Here is a 20,174-nt window from a genome sequence, read left to right as displayed (position 1 = left end):
CATCTGCTGGAGAGCTAGGAGAGGATTCAGAGATGGAAAAATTGGATAAAATATAAAATTCGTCATCTGAAATATACCTAGTAACCAGATACTGGTGAGCTGCTTAACAATACTACCTGCCCTCTAGAGAAACCCGAGAAACATTGCCTAGGCACACGACCTAAAACATCAGCAAAGCTTTGAGCAGGGTGGAATCAGATCGCCCACTAATGCAGGTTTCCTCCAAATAGGGAACCCCCCTTAATCTCCTCCATCCTTCTTCATGCTTCCTATATCATGTGTCCATGGTATCAGTTTGGAAGGAATGTCATGGGCTGGACTTTAGGAAGCCTTTCTCACGTGCCCATCATCGTACTATGCCCTTCATGAAGATTATAGTCTTTAATCATCTCAACAATGTCATGAAGCAAGAGTTCATGTCCGTGGTCTATGATGAGGAAAGCCAGAGATGTTATGTAACTTGCCTAAAGCCACACAGCTAGGAGATGAATGAAAAAGAGTACCTCCAATGCTCAGGGCAATTAAAACTTGATTATGCTGATTATAGCCCTATTCCCCAAAAAGCTGTCACAGACTAGAAATAAAAATAGACTCATGCAAGTATTTGAGCACCTGCTCTGTGCTCTACTGTGGGTGTAAAGTGCATGCAGTAAAACTTTGTTGGGGTGGGGTGGAGAGAGAGGAAAGATAGATACTAAATGATTCATGGGTGGGTTTAGAAGAGCAAGCATATTCTCTTATAAAATATTCTTCAGGGGAGAATGCATAAAAATGGAAGTACCATGTTTGCAATAATGCCAAAAGCCGTAAGACTGAAGAACCCCAGCAATAACAGAACTGTCTCCTTCAACTTTCCAAAAGACAAACACCTCTCCTGTGTCTTGCGCCTGTAACTCACCATAGGTAGGTCTTTGTGTGCAGAGTAAGGTAGAGGATGAGATGATCGTGCAGATAATTTTCTGGAGAAGTAGCTGGCAGTTGTTTTCCGGTGCATTTTCTTTTGGAGAAGTTGCATACTTTTGAGAGTAAGGAGCTCAGATCTCAACTTTATTCTAATATGTGTAAACAGAGTCTCAGCCTTCACCTGGCAGACCCACTGAGGTTTGACGTGGAGCCCCCCATTTGGCCTGTTTGATTTCTTTCTTTCCTGGACAAACTCCTATTGAGTAGGAGCCCTGTGAAAACTTCAAAAAGGCCACTAAGGCCGAAATGTTTCTCAGTTCATTTTCACATTACTCACTCATCATTTCCAGAGGCCAGTGATAGGAGAGCTCAAGTGATTTCAGTCAAGTTTTCCCAACTGAAGCCCCACTTTCTGTGACAGAGTTACAAATGCTTTGAGCTCCATTTTGCATACATTCTAGAGAACTTCGTGGCAGAGTCTGTGAAGTGTGTTTTCATATTCTTTGGATTTCGTCTTTGTAGCACGGCCTCATGGAAAAACATCGCATTCCAAGTGTGACTGGGAAGTTTCATTCACCACAGCAGTTGCCAATAACATGTGGGGAGTTTATTGCCCCTCCAGCGAGCTCATCAAATCCAAACAAAATGTGTGCACTGTAATTTTAGCTGATTCATTTCCATAAGATGCAAGTTGATGCTATTTACTAGATACCCAAAGACCAATTTAAGAGTCTAAACTATGGTGGAATTAAATATACAATAGTTTTTGACTCAATATATATCATTAGAGTCTTAGCAGGAAACAAATGGCGTGCTCAGAAGGGTTTCGCTGAATATAGTTTCGTGAAGAGGGCGTGGGCATGCTTAGGGAATGGACAAGGAGTGGAGAAGTACTCGGGAATTGTCAACACCAGGAAATCTTGCTGCCTCAGGCAGAAGGGGCGACAGGTAGGGGTTAGAGGCTGGAGCCCTGGAATTACTCTGGAGGGCCCAACAGGACTTGTAGCTGTAGGAATGCAGCATGGCTCAGCACAGCAAGGCTGGGTGGAAAGAGGAGAATAAATTCCCCAACCTCTCTCCTTGTATCCTCTAATCGCTTGCTGATGCTGCCCATTGGCCAAGCCCGGCCAGAAGCCAGAGAGCAAGGGAGACTGCGAATACTCATCATTGAGGTCAGTCTGCTGGGGGTTCATGACAGACAGAGAAGGGAAGAAATTGTCTTGGGGTATCCCATACCAACCGACTTCAGATTTTACTCTGACAGAGTGACATAACAGAATGAACATAGGTTTAGATGTCAGAAAGATCTGGATTCAAATTCTATCTACTAATGATCAGATATTGCGGTCTTTTCTGGAGAAAACTTGTTGGACCACCTCAGGAGAGTTTCAACTTACCTTCTCTGAGTTTCTGTTTCTTAATCCAATAAAATAGAAATAACGATAACTATTTACCTACCTACCTAACTGAGGTATTGTGAATGTTGAATACGTTGCCTCGGTAAAGGAGCCTGACACAATGCTTGACACATGGAATGTATTTAGTATTTACTGATTTCTCCAATTAGCCTTCTATCAGTTATCCCTTATATGGTGAGATGTCTACCTTGTGGAGGTTGGAGAACCAGTCTGACTGTCTTTCTCTTACTGAGTTATTGCTGGAAGTCCCCTCTTGACTCATAGCTGGAACAATGAATGGGACTGTGTTTTCCCTGGAAACTTGTTTATTGGGGTCCCCCTGTGGGGAGAGAATCCACCATTTGGATGGTGTCACTTCTCTGAAGAAAACCTATTGGGACATCTTCACGTGAATTCCAGTTTTATCTCTCTGTAGGGACACTGGTTCTTAGGGAACAGTTCCCTGCAATGATATACAAGACTTCACTATTTCTTCAGCAAGTTTAATTCCCCATTCATAAACTGAGGTTCAAAAGCTTGTCTTTCCTCCTGGTATGCATTCGCTCTTGACAAGGCATCAGCTGCTTTTCCAAGAACTTGACCAATTCAGTTCCTGATAGTCAGGGCTATTTCTGTCTTACCTGAAGCTACTAGGGAGCTGTTGGTTTATTGTTGTTTGTTGTTGTTAATGTTTGCTAATTTTGGAATATGTGGGAATAATTGGTTAGTTGTGAATTTTGACTGTACCCTTGGAAACAGTACTGGGGGTTAAAAAACAAAGGGCCACAAGAGTCATTCATTTGATTTCATTGGTTTAAACTAGCATTTTCCACTGGGCATAATCCCTAATTCCCATAACCATCCTGTACAGTAGTGTCTTATTTTCAGTTGAGGAAACTGAGGCTCAGATAGATGGGGTGACATGTCCAGCTGGTAAGAGGTAAAGCTGGGCTAGAGATCATAGCTCTACATGAATCAAAGCACAGGACTTTGTCTATCTCCAAGATGGTTACAGAGAGTCAACTGCAATATTTTCATTCTGCTCTGGCCTTTTAAAAATAAAAATCGCAAGACTGTGAGTTTCCTCATGACAAGGGGTAAGTCTTATTCATCTCTTTCTTTTCACTGATGACCACTGCCCCTGCCATAGAGTGGGTGCCTGATTAATGTTTGTTGAATGAAAAAATGAATGACTGAATGAACCATGCATACAAAGATATTTTTGTCTCTGTCGCATTTTTCTAATGCATATTTATATTTCATTTGACAGTGTTTGCAAATTGCATAATATTCCCCATCAGCATAACTTGCAGTGTGGAAATGTTTCCATATGCTAGATGTTTCCCCTCATTTGACTGAGGGAGAAGAAAGACTAAGAAAAACATCACATAGTGGCTAAGCATGCATATAAACACAAGTTATAGCATGTACTGTTCATGAATGGTGTAGTTTAGAAGGGTGATTCTGCAAAAATATTGAAGTAGACATTCAATTTGGGTTGGTATTGGTTGGGAAAATGTTCTTGTGCAGCTAAATATAGTTTTATATTAATTCACTATGTTGTAGGAGGTATAGGGTAGGGAAAAAGAGCATGGGTCCTGGGGCAACTGCTTGTATTCAAATCCAGGCTCTACTACTTAATAGCTATGTGATTTGGGCAACTTATTCAATCTGTCTGTGTCTTAGTTTAACCCCTTTGTAAAATGGGAATAAGAATTCCATCTCCCTCATGAGAAGGTTGAACAAGCTAAATAAGTTAATACGGGAAGGGTTCCTAAAACTGTGCCTAATGGCAAGGCTCAAAAAATGTTATTGTCCCCAAGCCCCATGGAGTCTAGTTCAGAAAAGTCATATCTTTTTCACCTCTCCGTCCCCATTATCTCTTCCTTATTTCAGGAGCTCGAGTCTTGCCTCTCTTTCTTTACCTTCCAGCTCACCCTTCACATGAGGCCTAGAGTGAATCCTTGAAGACTCACATTAAACCAGACCCTTCACCTTCTTCAAGCAATGCCATTATTCCCTATCAACTTCACGACCAAGTACAATCCCTTAGCATGATGTTCAAGGTCCTTCATAAACTCGTTCCTTTTTCCTCCCCTGGCCTCATCTCTCATCATTTCCACATGCATGCTGTACTACAAATATCAACAAATGCCCAAAGTGGAAAAAGTTATATTGGCGTGATGAATAAGTAAAAGTAAGAGGAGTGAGCAGCTAATTTTGCTCATGGGCTCACAGAAAGCTTCAATGAAGAGATATTTACATTGTATCTTGAAGAATAAGTTGATAGTGGCCAAGCAAGTTCGGGTGAATGTGACTGGGCGGATCACGTAGACTGAGAGAAGGATTTGTGCACTAGAACAGAAAAACAAGTATATTCATGGAATGAGAACTTGTCTAATTCTGAGTGGAATGAATTAGGGGGTAATTAAATGTGGGAGTAAGGGAGAGGGGAGCATCACAAAGGGCCCCTAAGTCTGGCATGAATGCCTGGATGGAATAGTGATGTCGTTAATGGAGATGAGGAATATACAGGAGAAGGTGTGTGGTGTGTGTTTGTGTGTGTGTGTATGTGTGTTTTGAATTGGGAATAATAGGTATCAGTTTGGTACACAACTGTACAAAAACCACCTGAGAATATCCAGTTCTAATCTCCTGATCTCGTCCTCAATCCCAATCCCAGACCTGTTTCCCAGCAAATTTCCTTATCTTAGAAAATGGCAACTCTATTCTTTAATCTTCCATGATTCCTCTCTCTTAAATCCTATTTTTGATTCTTCAGCAAATCCTGCTGGCTTTTTCTTCAATGTATATACAGTATATGAGCATTTCTCACCATCTTCAAGGCTACCATCAAAGCCACCATCATCTTTCACAAGATTATTGAAAGAGTCCCTAAATGCCTCCCTGCTTTTCACCTTGCCCTCCTTCAGCCTATTCTCAACTCAGCAGCCAGAGTGGTCCTCTTAAAAAGAAATAAGAGGGCTTCCCTGGTGGCGCAGTGGCTGACAGTCCGCCTGCCGATGCAGGGGACGCAGGTTCGTGCCCTGGTCCGGGAAGATCCCACATGCTGCGGAGCGGCTGGGCCCGTGAGCCATGGCTGCTGAGCCTGCGTGTCTGGAGCCTGTGCTCCGCAGCGGGAGAGGCCACAACAGTGAGAGGCCCGTGTAAAAAAAAAAAAGAAATAAGATCATAACTCCTCTGTTCATAGCTTCTCAAAGACATCTCCATCTTAGAGTAAAATCCCGAAGTATTTGCAGGGGTGGTTTGCATGACTGAACCTTCCCAACCCCTGGCCCCACTGTTACTCAGACTTCCTCTTCTCCTACTTCAGCCCTCTCTGGCAACACACTAGCACATTGGTTTTCTTAGTGTTCCTCAGACATGCTTGATGTGCTTCCACTTGTGAGACTTTCCAATGACTGTTCTCCTGCCTAGAATGGCTTCCTCAGATGCCCATCTAATCAACTCCCTCACCTCCTTCAGGTCTTCACTCCAGTGTAATCTACTCGGTGAGGCCTCCTCCAGTTACCTTATGTAAATTGGCTGCTCCCTCTTACCTATGATCTCCCAATCCCTCCCCTACTTCTCTGAATTATTTGCTTTACCATGTAGCACCACCTATCGTACTTTATACTTTACCTTTAGATTTTATCTATGGTTTGTCTTCCTACCACTCTCTTGCATCTATAATATATGTTCCATGATGGCACTGATTTTTTATTGTTCTCCTCTGTGTTCCCTGTATGTAGAATAGTGCCACGGTTGCTCAGTAGATTTTTGTTGAATGAAAGAATAAATCCAGATTGGGACTATAGCCGTGTGTTGTTGCAAGAATCTGGTACTCAGGAGGCAGATTGGGGTTAAAGATAGATCTGGCAATTCTTAGCAATGAGGTGACAGCTATGGGGGAGTAGCTAAGACAGGGCAAGGAAAAGATATTTAGTGATATTTTTTAAAAGACCAACATAAAAACTGGGAAAAAAATAATAATTAAAGACTGTACAAATTACATGTCAGAGTTGAGAGCAATGGCTTTGTGATTACAGACGAGTTAAAATCTTTGTTCCACCAATTATGAGCTTTATGACAAGTTTGGGCAAGTGAGTGGATGATTCTTGGCCTCCATAGTTTCAAGAGTAATTGAAAAAAAAGAGATCTCCACTTCAGAGGCTGAGAGAATTGACCAATAAAATGCATAGAAATCAGTTAGCAGAAGATAACAAAGAATATATAGGTTGTTGTTGTTGTTGATACTAACACCATTATTACGATCAAAATCCAGCAAAGAATTCTGAAAAATAGAAGAAGTAGGAGAGCATAATGGAAGGTAAGTAAGGAGAAGTCGTCAAGAAAGAGGGCAATAGATCAGTAGATGTTGCTCTGTGGTCAAGGCTAGATAACCTAAGGAGTATATAAGGTCCTGGGGTAGAGCTATTTGAGAGAACAGTTTCACTGGAATACAAAAGTCATAATCCCATATTTTAAAATGAGCTAATGTTTTGTGGAAAATAACAGTAATTGTCCTAGGAAAAAAAATCAAATAAAAACAAAACAAAACAACATTGGACCCTCAATTGTGTCCAGCTGACAAATGTGGGAACATGGTGACCCAAAAATTTGCTTCTCTCTGGTCTTTGGGAGATTTACTTGCTCACTAGTCAGCAGTAGTTTGCTAGTTTTATGAGGTTAAGCTATTGTGCAATACTATTTAGCTGGCTCTGTGGGTGTTTAGTTACAGATGCCTGCCATCTTGGTTTATTGTCTGTCAAATTATAATTATTAAGGATGGAGTTAATTGTCATTTCAGCCATCTGGTAGTTACCCACTGTGCTTTCATGTGGTGATGAATCTGTCCTTTAGATCAAAATTCCACGTTCATTTCCATTCATGTCTTGTTCAAAATAAATGATTAGTGGAAATTATCAATACTTTTTAGTGTAATTTGTGGGCCTTCAAGTAAAAGAATTGCTGATTGTTGTAAATGTTTCTGAGTAGTAGGACTGGTATAACAAGAATCCAGTGACGTGAGTTATAGTAATTGAAATTAAAATAATGAGGCATGCTCTTTCAAAGGTTGGTCTAATCAAAAAATTTAACAATGTTCCCAGTATACTCCATGGTGCATTGCTTATAATGATGGTTTATAACCCTGATTATTTCTTTGCCCTATTTTTTATCAAAACCACTTTATCCTTATACCCTCCTGAACTTTTAGGACAGAATGCAACAGAGTCAGTGAAGTTACCCTTGTCTTAGCAGAGCCTCAATTACTTTGATTCAGGACTATGAATGGGATTGTCTGCTTGGTTCCTTTTTAGGATAGAACCAATGGGGACAAAGAGGAGGGGACATACATATGTCATAGGAGCTACATCCTTCCTCCCATTTTTGGTGTCTGGTCCCTTGTTTGTGTGCTTTTCCTTTTTTGGTTTTTCCCAGTGGGTGTATTTTCACACATAATTTGCTAAATTAGTCAGGAGGGGATTCAGCAGAAGCTTCCCTAGAAAGCACAGCCTTGGAACACTACCGTGGTCTCACCATCTCTTTCCTCTCAGGAAACCCATCAAGCAAGCATTCCGTATCCAGCTTCTTCTAGCTTTTATACTAGGGGCATAGAGGGAAGAAACCTATTATCCCTGGCTCCTCAATATTTCCATGCCAAGTCACTTTCTAATTGACAGCTGCCATATTAGAGTCCTTGGTACTTGTTCTGCAGTGAGACTCAGCCTGGGCTGATTTCTACTAACACCCGCTCCCAGCTAGAGAGCCATGCATCCACTGGGCCAGAGAAAATGTGTGAGGAACATCTATTTTCCTTCACTTTGTAGGATTATGAACCAGTTAGTTGAGGAAGGAAAGCTCAAGAGCTAGAGGTGGGTATCTAGGGTATCTACAGTTTGTCACCAGGCTCAGGCATTTCCTGAGCCCTCCTCAAAGATGCTGACCTGGGGACTTCCCTGGTGGCGCAGTGGTTGGGAGTCCGCCTGCCGAGGCAGGGGACATGGGTTCGTGCCCCAGTCCAGGAAGATCCCACATGCCGTGGAGCGGCTAGGCCTGTGAGCCATGGCCGCTGAGCCTGTGCATCTGGAGCCTATGCTATGCAACAGGAGAGGCCACAGCAGTGAGAGGCCCGCGTACCACAAAAAAAAAAAAAAAGATGCTGACCTGCCATATAGGATTTCCAATTCTTGGGCAATTCTTTGTGGTTAAGTACGCTGACATGCTTCCCTGGCTCTCCCTTCCTCAGTTACTCCATGAGGCCACAGCAAATACCTCTTCTTACCTATGAGATCTCTTTATCTCTAGTACCTGTCCCTTTTAGTCTACCCTCCATATTGCTGCCTGAGAGAGTTCTCAAAATCCTTTTGGTGGTTCTTCTAAGAGTCCAAAATGTTCACCATGACATTCAGTGGCCTTTATCATCCTCTACCTATGCCTTCAATCTAATGTTCCTGTACTCTCCCTTGTTGGATGATATTTCAAGGCCTTTACATTGAAGGTTCCAGCTGGCTGCTGTGTCCTCTCCCTTTTCATGTCATTCATCTGGAGTATTCCTTATTATTCTTCACCACTCACAAATCAGCAGTCACCTCCTCAGTGGAGTCTTCTATGGTCATCCCCACTCCCCTGGCAATTAATTCTTTCCCTAACTTACATTTCTTTCTCCTATTGCTACATCATTTTTTTTCTTGTCTGTCTGTCTACTTTCTGGGATCCTCAAGAGCAGGATCTAGCATTTCTGTCATCATAGAGCAGGAGCTAAATGATAGTTGAATACATTTTTGTTCAAGTCATTGTACATCTCCCATTCTGTAGCCCAGTGCTGAATATGCAGGGGATACTAGACATATAGTTGCTGATGGATACTTATTAAACATAGCTAAAATCTTGGCTAATGTTCTTGGTACCAGTGTTAGAGTAGATAAGTGTTTTTATGGAAAAATAAGAACTGGCTTCACGGAGAAGAAGTTGACCCTTTATCCAAGACATACATGACAGCTGCTGATTGGAATAAGGGACAGATAATCATATCCAAATGGAAAGAAAAGAAGGCTTTGGTTTGGGTTAAGAGAAAACATTCTTTACTAAATGTTAAGGAAATGGGATATGCATTTCTTTTTTATGGTCAGTGTATATTTTTCTTTTATATGAGAAATTTCTGTGGAACTCAAAAGATGTTCTTTTTTTTCCTTCCCTCCCTCCCTCCCCTTCCTTGCCTCCCTTCCTCCCTCCCTCCCTCCCTCCCTCCCTCTTTCCTTCTCTGAAAAGATAGGCAATCTTGGGCAAACACAGGGAACTGCTAACTTCTGTAGAGAAAAAATGGAAAGTCTGTTTTCACATCAATACAGCCCTTCTGATGACAGGTTAGGCCATCTCATCCTCAACCCAAGATTATAACTGAGGTATACATTTCTGAGAAACTCTTTTCTTACCCCATGTCAACCTGAGGGTCATTGGCTTTATTGCTCCAGCATGGAGATGGTTCCATGAATTTCTGGGGGATTCTCTTTCTCGACTGAAATTGAACAAGGAGTGTGTTTTCTGAAATCAAAAAACTTCACATGAAACTTGAACTCTTCTACTTCTGTTTTGTTCTATCGTGATATCATCAGGAACTTTTTGAGACAAAGTAGACAGTTAAGTGTGAAAATTGTACTAATAGAGCAGATGACTCCTCAAAGCCCTGTCATTCTCTAGGAACCATTAATTACCATCATGATAGTTTATATGTATAGATCTATTATCTTCATATCAGAAAAGTACTGCTCAGTTTTTGCTTCACAGTCTCATGAGAGTAGTTGCAGTCTTTATACCTCTTGCAGGAGACAGTTGAGTGAGAAGAGTTTAATGACAGGTGCAGGGACAGAAATGTGCTGGTCGGCTGTAGATTCTCCCTTTGTCTTGCTGTTATTGAACCCTGTACTTGAGCGCAGAGCCTCTTCTTTATCCTGTCTGTTACAGTGTTGACACAGAAGTTAAAAAGAGAAGGGATGAATAGAACAGAAGGGCATGCTTAAATTTCTCAGCAGAAAACAAACTGTACCTATCATGTTTCTTTTCCTTAAAGCAATGGGTCCTAAAAGCTTGAGGAAGCAACATTACTACACCTGGTAGGAACACTTTACTTTTCATTTTGGCCAAGTGGTGGTGGGAAGAACACTGATTGGAGAACCAGTGGACCTGGGGTCCAGTTCTTATTTGGCACTGACTGGTCATATCATCTTGGATAAGTCACTTTTTTTCTCTAGCTTCAATTTCCCTCCTTGATATGACAAGGTGATCGCTAAGGCTTCTCCCAGGTGTGAATTCTCTGAGAAGTTGCAAGCTGCAGGAGAATGGGTGAATCACTTGGTGAACCTCTAAGTCCTGTGCACACACACCCAGTGGAGTGTCTGCCTGGAAGCCTCTCATCATCACTATTGCAATCTACTGTATAATTGTTTGTACCCATTGAATTAGTAATTCCACTCCTGGGAGTTTATTATGAAGAAATAAACTCCTTGGGAAGGAGAGAAGAATTACATTAACAAAAAAGAAGTTCTCTGTTGTATAATTCAAATTTTGATTTAAGCTCAATGTCCAACAGTAGGAGAATGAAGCAGGAAAGTTGGGCTGTTTCAAAGTCCTGAGGATTATGTGGAGAAATGCTTTTAATAACACAAGAAAGCTAAATGTATTTGTCCTGTGGATTTCAAATATGTATATGAACTAGAGAAATGTAAGAGGAGTGAATATCTGTGGTCTACCCTCTGTGGGTCGGGTGCTATACTAGTTTGGTTATGTTAATTGTCTCACTTATTCTTTTGATCAGCTGTGAGGATAGGTACTATCATTACAGATTTACAGATTAGGAACCTAAGGCTCAGAAAATGACAGTCACTCACCAGATCACCACTGCTGCTGATGGGTTAGCATTCAAGCTTCAAACCTAGGTACAATGATTTTCATTATTCATGGTAGTTATGGTCTATAAAATCTCTGTGAATTGAATTAGTAAATACTGAACCATTGTTCCTAGGGGAAATACAGGGTTAGGTTCCTGTAAGCCTCTGGTCACAACATTTTCATCAACTGATCAATACATAACCTTGTTTTACGTGTATTTCTGTTTAAGGACACCTTAGTTAATAAGTATTGTTGATTCACTAACATTGAAGTCACAGTCAGTAGCTCTGTAACTCACACCTGGATGGAGCTTATCACATGCATTTTCTTGGTAAGGCACACCACAGTCTTCTTACATTTAGGAATGCTAGATAGCCCTTAAGCACTATGCTTGGGGGGCATTTTAAACAACAAAATCACCCACAAAGTGCACTAAGAATGAGAAACATGGCACCAAATAGACCGCAAATAAAACAGTTGTTTACAGTATGAGAGCTGAAATAAGAAGGCAGACCATCACTTTGCTCAACCCTAGCTGGGAATAGGTACATCAGGCAACTCAAAATTTTCACTGCTCTGCACATATCTGTGAATTACCATGAAATTGCCATGTGTATTGTTTGTTGGGTTACAAATAAATTTTAGGAAGTAGGTAAATTCACAAACATGGAATCCACGAACAATGACGATCTGCTGTACATTCATTTATTTGGTAAATATATATAGTGTATCTATCACGTGCCAGACCCTGTTCCAGGCACTGGGGATGTAGAAGTGAAAAAAACAAAGCCCCCATGTTCATGGACCTAACATTCTGGGAAAGGGTTAAATGCAAGTAAATACATCATGGTCAGATGGTGACTATGGCGACAGATTAAACTCAGAGGGGATTGGGGGGGATGGGTGGAGGGACTGCTCTTAGTACAGGACAGTCAAGGGAAGCCTGGGAAATAACATCAGAATACTCAAGGGAATCAAGTCATAGGGACGTGTGTGGGAAGAGCAATCCGGGAAGTGGGAGCGTGAAGTGTGAAGGTGCTGAGCAGGAGACCAGTGTTGCTGGAGCCACGATGAGAGAAGAGATCAGAGTGGGCTGAAAAATGATGCTGAACTCTCTTACTTGAAAACCTGGGCCCTTGGAAGGAATGTGTTACAAAGATGCAGAGCAGCAGCACTGGGACCTTTCCTAAGTTGTCATAACGTTGGCAAAAGAAAACATCATTGTGCATTTTCTTCTGAGAAGGGCTCAGGCAAGAGCCAAAGAGAGGATCTTTGCAGAGGGATGCAGGCTTTGCCAAGCTCCCCCAGACTTCGGCTTCGTCTCAGGTTGGGTTGCCTGGCTTCGGGAAGTGACTTAAAATTAGCCTGGACTTGGGTGAGACTCTCTAGGAGATAACATGGCCCAGGGCTGCAATATCGAGGACAGTTTCATCAGCATTTGTAGTACATCCGAGGAGAGTCACAACAAACAAATCATCCCCAGGACAACAGGAGGAGTGAAAGCGGGACACAAGTCCACACAGTGAGAATTAACTTGTGGAAAAACGCTGCTCATCCAATGCCAAGTTCTGCGCACAGCACTTGTAAGGATATCAGTACCATGACCCAAGCTGGAGCCAGCTGGAACAGCCATCTGGAGTGAAAAGTCCTGAGACTCAACCCTCACTGCTGTCAGGGAAACTGAGGCCCAGAGAGGGACGGTGATGGGCTTCCAATCAAACATCAAGGGAGTGGCTGATCCTGGACTAGAATTTAGCCTTGTCACCAGACAGTCATTCTAGACAGTTAATACTAGAATTGAGGAGGAGAAGAAATTTGACAGAATCCCAAGTTTGCAGAAAAGCCATTGATTCTACCAGCTGCTGTGTTTGTGCCCATGCCAGCAGCAGCAGTCTCTACAATTCAGTTCAGTGAATTTTTTTTTTTTGTTTTTTCCTCATCCGGGTCATTCAGCATCTGGCTCTGGGAGTACCCGGTGGGAATTTATGTGGCTGTAGTATGAATCAATCCCAAGAGAAATGTTCTCAGTCAGCAAAGGTAATCACCGTAGATGGAAGGGAGTCAAGGGGAACTAAAATCCTATTCCATGTTCTTTAGATCTAACAGGAGTGAATCCCTTTGTAGCTTTTTTTTTTAACATCTTTATTGGAATATAATTGCTTTACAATGGTGTGTTAGTTTCTGCTTTATATCAAAGCCTTTGTAGCTTTTGTGTGGAAGTCTGTGGTTTATAGCTCTCTGGTTACAGGTTTCTGCCAATCCTCTGTGAATCACTAAATCCCAAAAGTCGTTGAATGTGATTGGTCAGGGACAGTGATATGCTGGTAAACCAGCTCTCTAGAGGATGGGGAAGAGAAGCCCTGAACTGCTGTGTTTGCCCATATCTGTGGCGTAAATACTGTCACCACGGTGGATTTCAAGCTATGAATGGTTTAAAAACGACCTCGCGGAATTCCTGAAGATTTAACGATCAGTTCTCATGAGCCTGTTCAAGCCATCTCCTGCAAGAAGCTTCCACAGCTCTCCAGAGCAAGTGGACGAGGGCAGCGAGTGGGGTGGGAGCAGGGGGCACTGGCTGGAGCTGTGGTTGATCCCGTTTAGTTCTGTGAGGTCAGATCTCACCTGAGAGGATTTGTCTAGTTTCAAATCCTAGATTGTAAGAGGGACACTGACAAATTGAAAATCGTTCAGGGGGGTGAGCAAGAAACAGTCTCATTTAGAAAAAATTACTGGGAGGGAAAGCTTTTGCTGGGATGAGATTCCAGAAGAAGAAAAACACAGGGTACACTGGTCATTGTTTCCAAACATCTGTGGGTCTGTAACTTCCTTGTCCTGGCCATGAGGGGAGGTGTCCAGAACTGGGAAGCTGATTTCAGCTCCTCGTAAGGAATTCTTTTTTTTTTGCGGTACGCGGGCCTCTCACTGTTGTGGCCTCTCCCATTGTGGAGCACAGTCTCCGGACGCGCAGGCTCAGCGGCCATAGCTCAGGGGCCCAGCCGCTCCGCGGCAGGTGGGGTCTTCCCGGACCGGGGCACGAACCCGCGTCCCCTGCATCGGCAGGCGGACTCTCAACCACTGCGCCACCAGGGAAGCCCCATCGTAAGAACTTTTTGATAAAGCTGCCCAAAGAAAGGCGGGGCTCCGGGGTACTCTAGGGAGCACTTCGACACCCGAAGTGTGAAAGAAGATGCGGCGCTGTGACAGTGGGGACTCCAGGGCCCCTTCGAGTCCCCGGGGGCTGATCCTGCCATGGAGTCCTCTTCCTTCTCCTCCCCTTTAACTAGTTTCATCCTCTTACTTTTTTGTTCCTTTTTTTCTCCTTTTCTTCTCCCCTGGCTCACTTTCTTAGTTGCCTTTGGCTTATTTACCTGGCTTAGCCCCCTCCTGGGACAATGATCGCTACATCTTTCTGAAGAGAGAAGACCAAGCCCCTGAGCTTTCTCCTGACCTCTTACATCCTAGGAAGAAAGTACAAGCCCTCCTTTTCCTCCCATTTTTCTTTGCTTTCTTCTCTCTCTTTCAACATTCTCAGCTCCACATTTGTGACTGAAGAAGGGCAAATAAACAAATTGAAACTGAAACTGTGCCCTGGCCATAAAGTGAGGACATCTGGGAGGCTTGCAAGGAAATTTACATGCTTGTTGGGTTTCAGGTTACATATTTTGTGTTGCTTGGTAACCAGCGCCACAGTTTCCTTTCATGCTTTATTCTCCCTATCCCTTGTTTATAGTGTAATTACCACTGTGACATCATAATCCCCCATTGAACAGCTGTCAGGGGGCCCCAACTGCTGAGTAAACAGGGCTTTACAATCTCTCCTCCCACAGGCTGGTTTACTAAATAGATCAATATTTGGTTTGTAGGCACAGGGATTAGGAGGTGGAAGTGTCTTTTGAAAAAGCCCTCTCTCTTCTCAGGGCCTCCAGTGCACCTGAGAATGCTGAAAGAAAAGCCAGGTTCAGGGACAAAAAGAAGAATCATGCAAGCTGCTTTCACCTGCCTGCGATTTCCCCAGGAGCAGCTTGTCTGTAAGAAGTGAGACCTATTTGAGAATTAGTGATGTCTTAGGTTCTTTATTCTAGTGCTTAGAGGATTCCACTTTCTTCCCTCTCTCTCTGCCTCCCCCTTAGCTCCCCTTTCTCTGCCCTCAATCCCATTTGATTTAATCTTTCTAAATGGATATTATGGCCTCAGGGACTAAAAGAATGACACGTGGATAAACAGGAACTAAGCACCCAAAGATCTCCCCCAACCCCCCACCATTCTCTCCACCCCACTCTTGGATTAGAAGCTCCACAAAGGAAACAACCTCTGAGGTTTCTTTGTCAAACTAGAGATTCATGGCTGAGAGTTTGGGAAAGGATAATTTACTGTAGATCTTTCCTCTCCTGGGTCAGGAGAGTTTGACTCAAACACACGTAGGAGCAAAGGACTTGGGATACTGGTCTGAGCATCAGGAGCTGTGAATTCTAATCCTGGTGCTGCTTGTAACTTGCTCTGTGACCTTGGACAAGTCCCTTGAGGATGCAACATTGAATTATGCTGTAAGGGTCTCCAAGGCCTTTCCCGGGAGGCAAGGTGGAGTGTCAGACTTAGCCTGGCTCAAAAGCTGGTCCTAACACAAATCAGCTCCAAAGCTCCCCAAACCACAGGAAACTCCCTGGAGCTTCATTTGCTTAACTGTAAAGAAGGGGAGAGTTAACCCATCACTGTGAGGATTAAGTGAGATAATATCTCTGACACACCTAGCTGGGGGGGGATACTTGGTGGGTGTCTTTTTAAAGCTAACATTGTGTAATTCCTATAAAAACCAAAATGCTGGTAAAGAAAGGCTTGGAGGTAAAAATTAAAAGGAAAGGGAAGAAAAAGAATAGTAATAGCCAACACTTGTGCAACCATTCACAGCATACAAAATCTCTTTCACACATGGTCCCAGGTAATACAACTTTGAAGAAGGGAAAAGCACCACATTTATCGATCTCTTAAGAGTGGGCCATTTTTTTTTAGATGCCACATATAAGCGCTATCATGTGATATTTGTCTCTGTCTGACTTACTTCACTCAGTATGACAATCTCTAGTTCCATCCATGCTGCTACAAATGGAAAAAAAAAAGGGGGTACAAATGAACTTATCTACAAAACAGAAGTAGAGTTACAGATGTAGAAAACAAATTTATGGTTACCAGGGTGTAAGGTGGGGGGAGGGATACATTGGAAGATTGGGACTGACATAGACACACTACTATATATGAAATAGATAACTAATAAGGACCTGCTGTATAGCCCAGGGATTCAGGAAATGAATACTCTGTAATGGCTTATATGGGAAAATAATCTAAAAAAGAGTGGATATATGTATATGTATAGCTGATTCACTTTGCTGTGTACCTGAAACCAACACAACATTGTAAATCAACTATACTCCAACAAAAATTAAAAAAAAAAAAAAGAAAGAAAGAGTGGTCCAGTCACTGTCCTGGCTTTTCATAAGCATTACCTCCCTTGATCTTCATAAAAATGGCAGGTTCTTATTTTCCCTATCTTGCAGATAACTGAGGTTCAGAGGAGTGAAACGATCTGTCTAAGGCTGCCCAGCTGATGAGTGTTGGACCCACTCTGATCCATCCAGTTCTAAACCTCTTGCTTTTCCCCCTATGCCATAAAAGTGTCCAAATCAACATGGAAAGGGAAGCAGCAAAACAACGAGGTGCTGAAAGTTAATGACCTAGGTGGAGGAAAAGAATAGTTACCCAGCATCCAGTGCTTCCTTCACAGTTGTCATGCAACACCATAGTGCTCTGCTGGTTCACTTATTCACAGATAATTACAGTCGGCATCTAAAAAATAAAACACTGTGACTGATGGCTGTCTCTTGGACTCCGAGTGACTTCTTTTTGACAGGCAGTTGCAAAAGGCCAATACGTCTGTAAGTGTCCCTTGAAGCCTGCACGTACCTAGGAGAAACCAAGCTATGGTGATGGTGGGAGAGTGGTCGACTTCAGACAATCTACAGAAACCTGGTTCCTGATTTTTCTGTACCAGGAATAGCACAGGTGTCCTGTAATTCCTCTAATCTCTCTGGCTGGTGGCTTTCTCTTTGAGAGACGGTATGGTTTCAATTCAGTTTCATATAGGTCTGTGTGTAGATGTGTACAGTGATAACTTTCCCTGTGCTAAGTCTGTCCAAGATAACTAACCTGTTTCCAAGATCTAATTTTGTATGTGGGAATCTTGCCTTGCCCTGATTTCCAGACCCATGGGCAGGCGTGGCAGGCCGTAGCTGGGGAGGCATCACGCCTGCCCCGATGCTCTGAGCAAGGCCTTCTCCTCTCTGCTGTTAGGCAGAACACCTGTCCTGCTACAGGGGGTGCTGGGTTTTTTGCTGGCAGAGCTCAATCTCCCCGAAGGGGAAGCTTCTTAAGGCTTAAGGCTCCTTGAATGGATCAAAACTCATGTTTATTTGCCAGTAAGTCAAATGTACTGTCCAAGAATCTTTTCTTATATCAACCTCTGAGAATTACATCCTGAAAAAAAAAAAAAAAGTTACATCCCTCCGGGGACTTCCCATACCAGTGGTTCGCAACTGTAGCAAGCATCAGAATCACCTGGAGGACCTGTTGAAACATAGACAGCTGGGCTGCACACCAGAGTTTCTGATTCAGTAGTTCTAAAGTGGGATCTGAGCCTTTGCATTTTTAACCAGTTCCCAGGAGATGCTGATGCTGCCGGTTTGGGGACCACACTTGGAGAGCCACTAGTCTAAACCGTTCCCTTCAGCTGCTTGAGTTCAGGGAGCCGCTGGTAGCTGATTTTTTTTAACTGTCTTTTACATAGTTCTTTCAGTTGTCCATTGTTCTGATCCTCTCTTCCATTAAAGAGTTCTGGGAGTAATAGCTCTCTGGGCCAGCAGACTTCCCTGGCTCTGCCTAGTGAATTCTGAATTGTATATCAAAATGGAACTCATGGCAGTGGCCTCTGTAGGGTTGTTCCTGAACAACCTACCCAAGCAGAGGAGGCTTTCCTTCTCTTTATTGAATCTTACAGCTGCCACTACAAACTTGCATTGCAGCCCTTGGCACATTCTAATGTGAGGACCTATTTGCAGGCTTCCCCTGCCCTCTAGGCAATGAGACACTGAAGGCAGAGATCAGGAATGTCTCCACCTGAGGTTCCCTGAAGTACCAAGCATATGGGTCTCAACCCTAGCTACACCTTAGAATCACTTGAGGAACTTGCAGTAAGTTCTGATGCTCTGGGTTTTTTTTTCAGACCAGTTAAATCGGAAACTCTGGGGAACAGAGCTATGATTAAGGCCTCCATCCTCCAGATTTCCTGAAGAGAATGTTTTCAGCAGCTATAACTCCATGCTGACTTTGTGCTTTTGTAATCCAGTATCTTGTCTATGAGGCAGATGGAAAAGACTTTATGGCTCCCATTTTATAAGTGAGGAAGATGCTCTAAGAGAAGATCACTGATTGATTGTTTCAGTAAATAATCAGTCCATTGCTTCATTTATTCATTCACTCTCCATTTATTCATTCATTCATTCAATAAATATTTTTGTAGGATCTACCATGTGCCTAGACACTGGTAAACAATAATAGGCGTTGCCTCTGCTCTCAGGAAACTTTCAGTCTAGTGAGAGAGACAGACTGATCAATCACCCAAATAAATGTAAAACCTCATACCTGATAAATGCCATGAAGGAGGGTGTTTTACTCAAGGGAGTGGAACACAACTGATTTTGGAGTTTGTAATAGGGGAGGGCTTGACCAAGTCTAAGGGGCTAAGGATGGTTTCACTGGAAAAGGTCAGTTGACTGGAAAGGGGAGGGATGAGATGTTCTCTGGGCAAAGAGAAAAAGTCAGAGGGAATTATGGGAGGCAACCAGAACCTGGGCCTCCCTGAGCTGGGTTTACCGTGTGGTCTGGGCTTCCACCTGCACCTCAGCCTTTCTCTTCACCACTCAACTGGGGTAACAGGCAGGGCTCCAGGGAAGCGTAAGCTGTGTGTGTGTGTGTACACACACTATATGCATGTATATACAGACACTCACAAGCACACACTTACATAAACACGTCACTCTCACACACACACACACACACACACACACACACACACACACACACACACAGAGTTCTTTTGCCTAGATCAGAGCAGGGCTTCCTACTTTGAGCTATCCCTATATGTTGATACTCAAGGCACTCTTTCTCCAGGAGGCTCGGAACAAGTGTTAAACGAAATTATTTTACTGGGCATCTAGACTCTTCTGACATAATGGGTATCACCCTATCACAGCAGCATGGGAGAGGTATGGGAAACCCTGCAGCTGACAGAGGGAGCTGAGAATCATAGCACCCAGAACCATGGGGTACACTCACTCTCACCCAGTCTCAGCTAAGCTCTTCCTTTCTGTTGTTTTGGAGAGACCAGAGAAAGCACTGGGATTCCCTGTCATTCTGTTCCGAGACTTTGGGTTTGCAACTGCCATGGTTTATGGCACATCGACTTTTCCTTTTTAAAAAAACTTATTTTTAAATGGTGGGGAAAACCTAGCCTTTAAATATTGCTATCAGTAAGAGCCCATGGACTCGTAAACACTTGTTTCTTAAAAACAGGTGTTAGATAATGGGACAGGTGTTTCACTTGTGTTATCTCAGGACAGTCCCACAAAAAAAAAATTTTGTAGAAGAAAACTGAAGTTCAGAGAATTGAAATAACTACACCCAGGTCAAACACCTAGTAAATGAGATTCAAGTCCACCTGATTCTGAAGGTTATGGTATTTTCCAACATTAGCCATCCGTTGGGCCTCTGCATCTCTGTTTTCTCATCTGTAAAATGGGTAACATAATATTCATCCCTTTATATGCCTTGCAGGGATATGGAATAATAATTGTTATTATCAATAATAATAACTTCAGTTTGTGTAGTACTTCAGTCTCCAAAGCGCTTTTGTATCCTGAGTCCCACTTGAGCAACAAA

General features: G+C 42.9%; 2 long non-coding RNA genes across 3 annotated transcripts in view; one reads left to right on the top strand and one right to left on the bottom strand.

Moving 5' to 3' along the window:
• LOC117312658 (uncharacterized) overlaps positions 1-20,174 on the top strand; it is a 454,876-nt gene that overhangs the window by 365,665 nt on the left and 69,037 nt on the right. The window lies entirely within an intron of this gene.
• Positions 9,737-11,329, bottom strand: LOC141278903 (uncharacterized). Its single transcript, XR_012332304.1, has 3 exons — positions 11,189-11,329; positions 10,118-10,256; positions 9,737-9,845 (listed from the first exon to the last, which is right to left on the bottom strand). It is a non-coding gene; the product is annotated as an uncharacterized lncRNA (long non-coding RNA).

Source organism: Tursiops truncatus, chromosome 6, assembly GCF_011762595.2.
Source record: "Tursiops truncatus isolate mTurTru1 chromosome 6, mTurTru1.mat.Y, whole genome shotgun sequence".
Classification (NCBI taxonomy): Eukaryota; Metazoa; Chordata; class Mammalia; order Artiodactyla; family Delphinidae; genus Tursiops; species Tursiops truncatus.
This window is presented reverse-complemented; position numbering and strand designations above follow the sequence as displayed.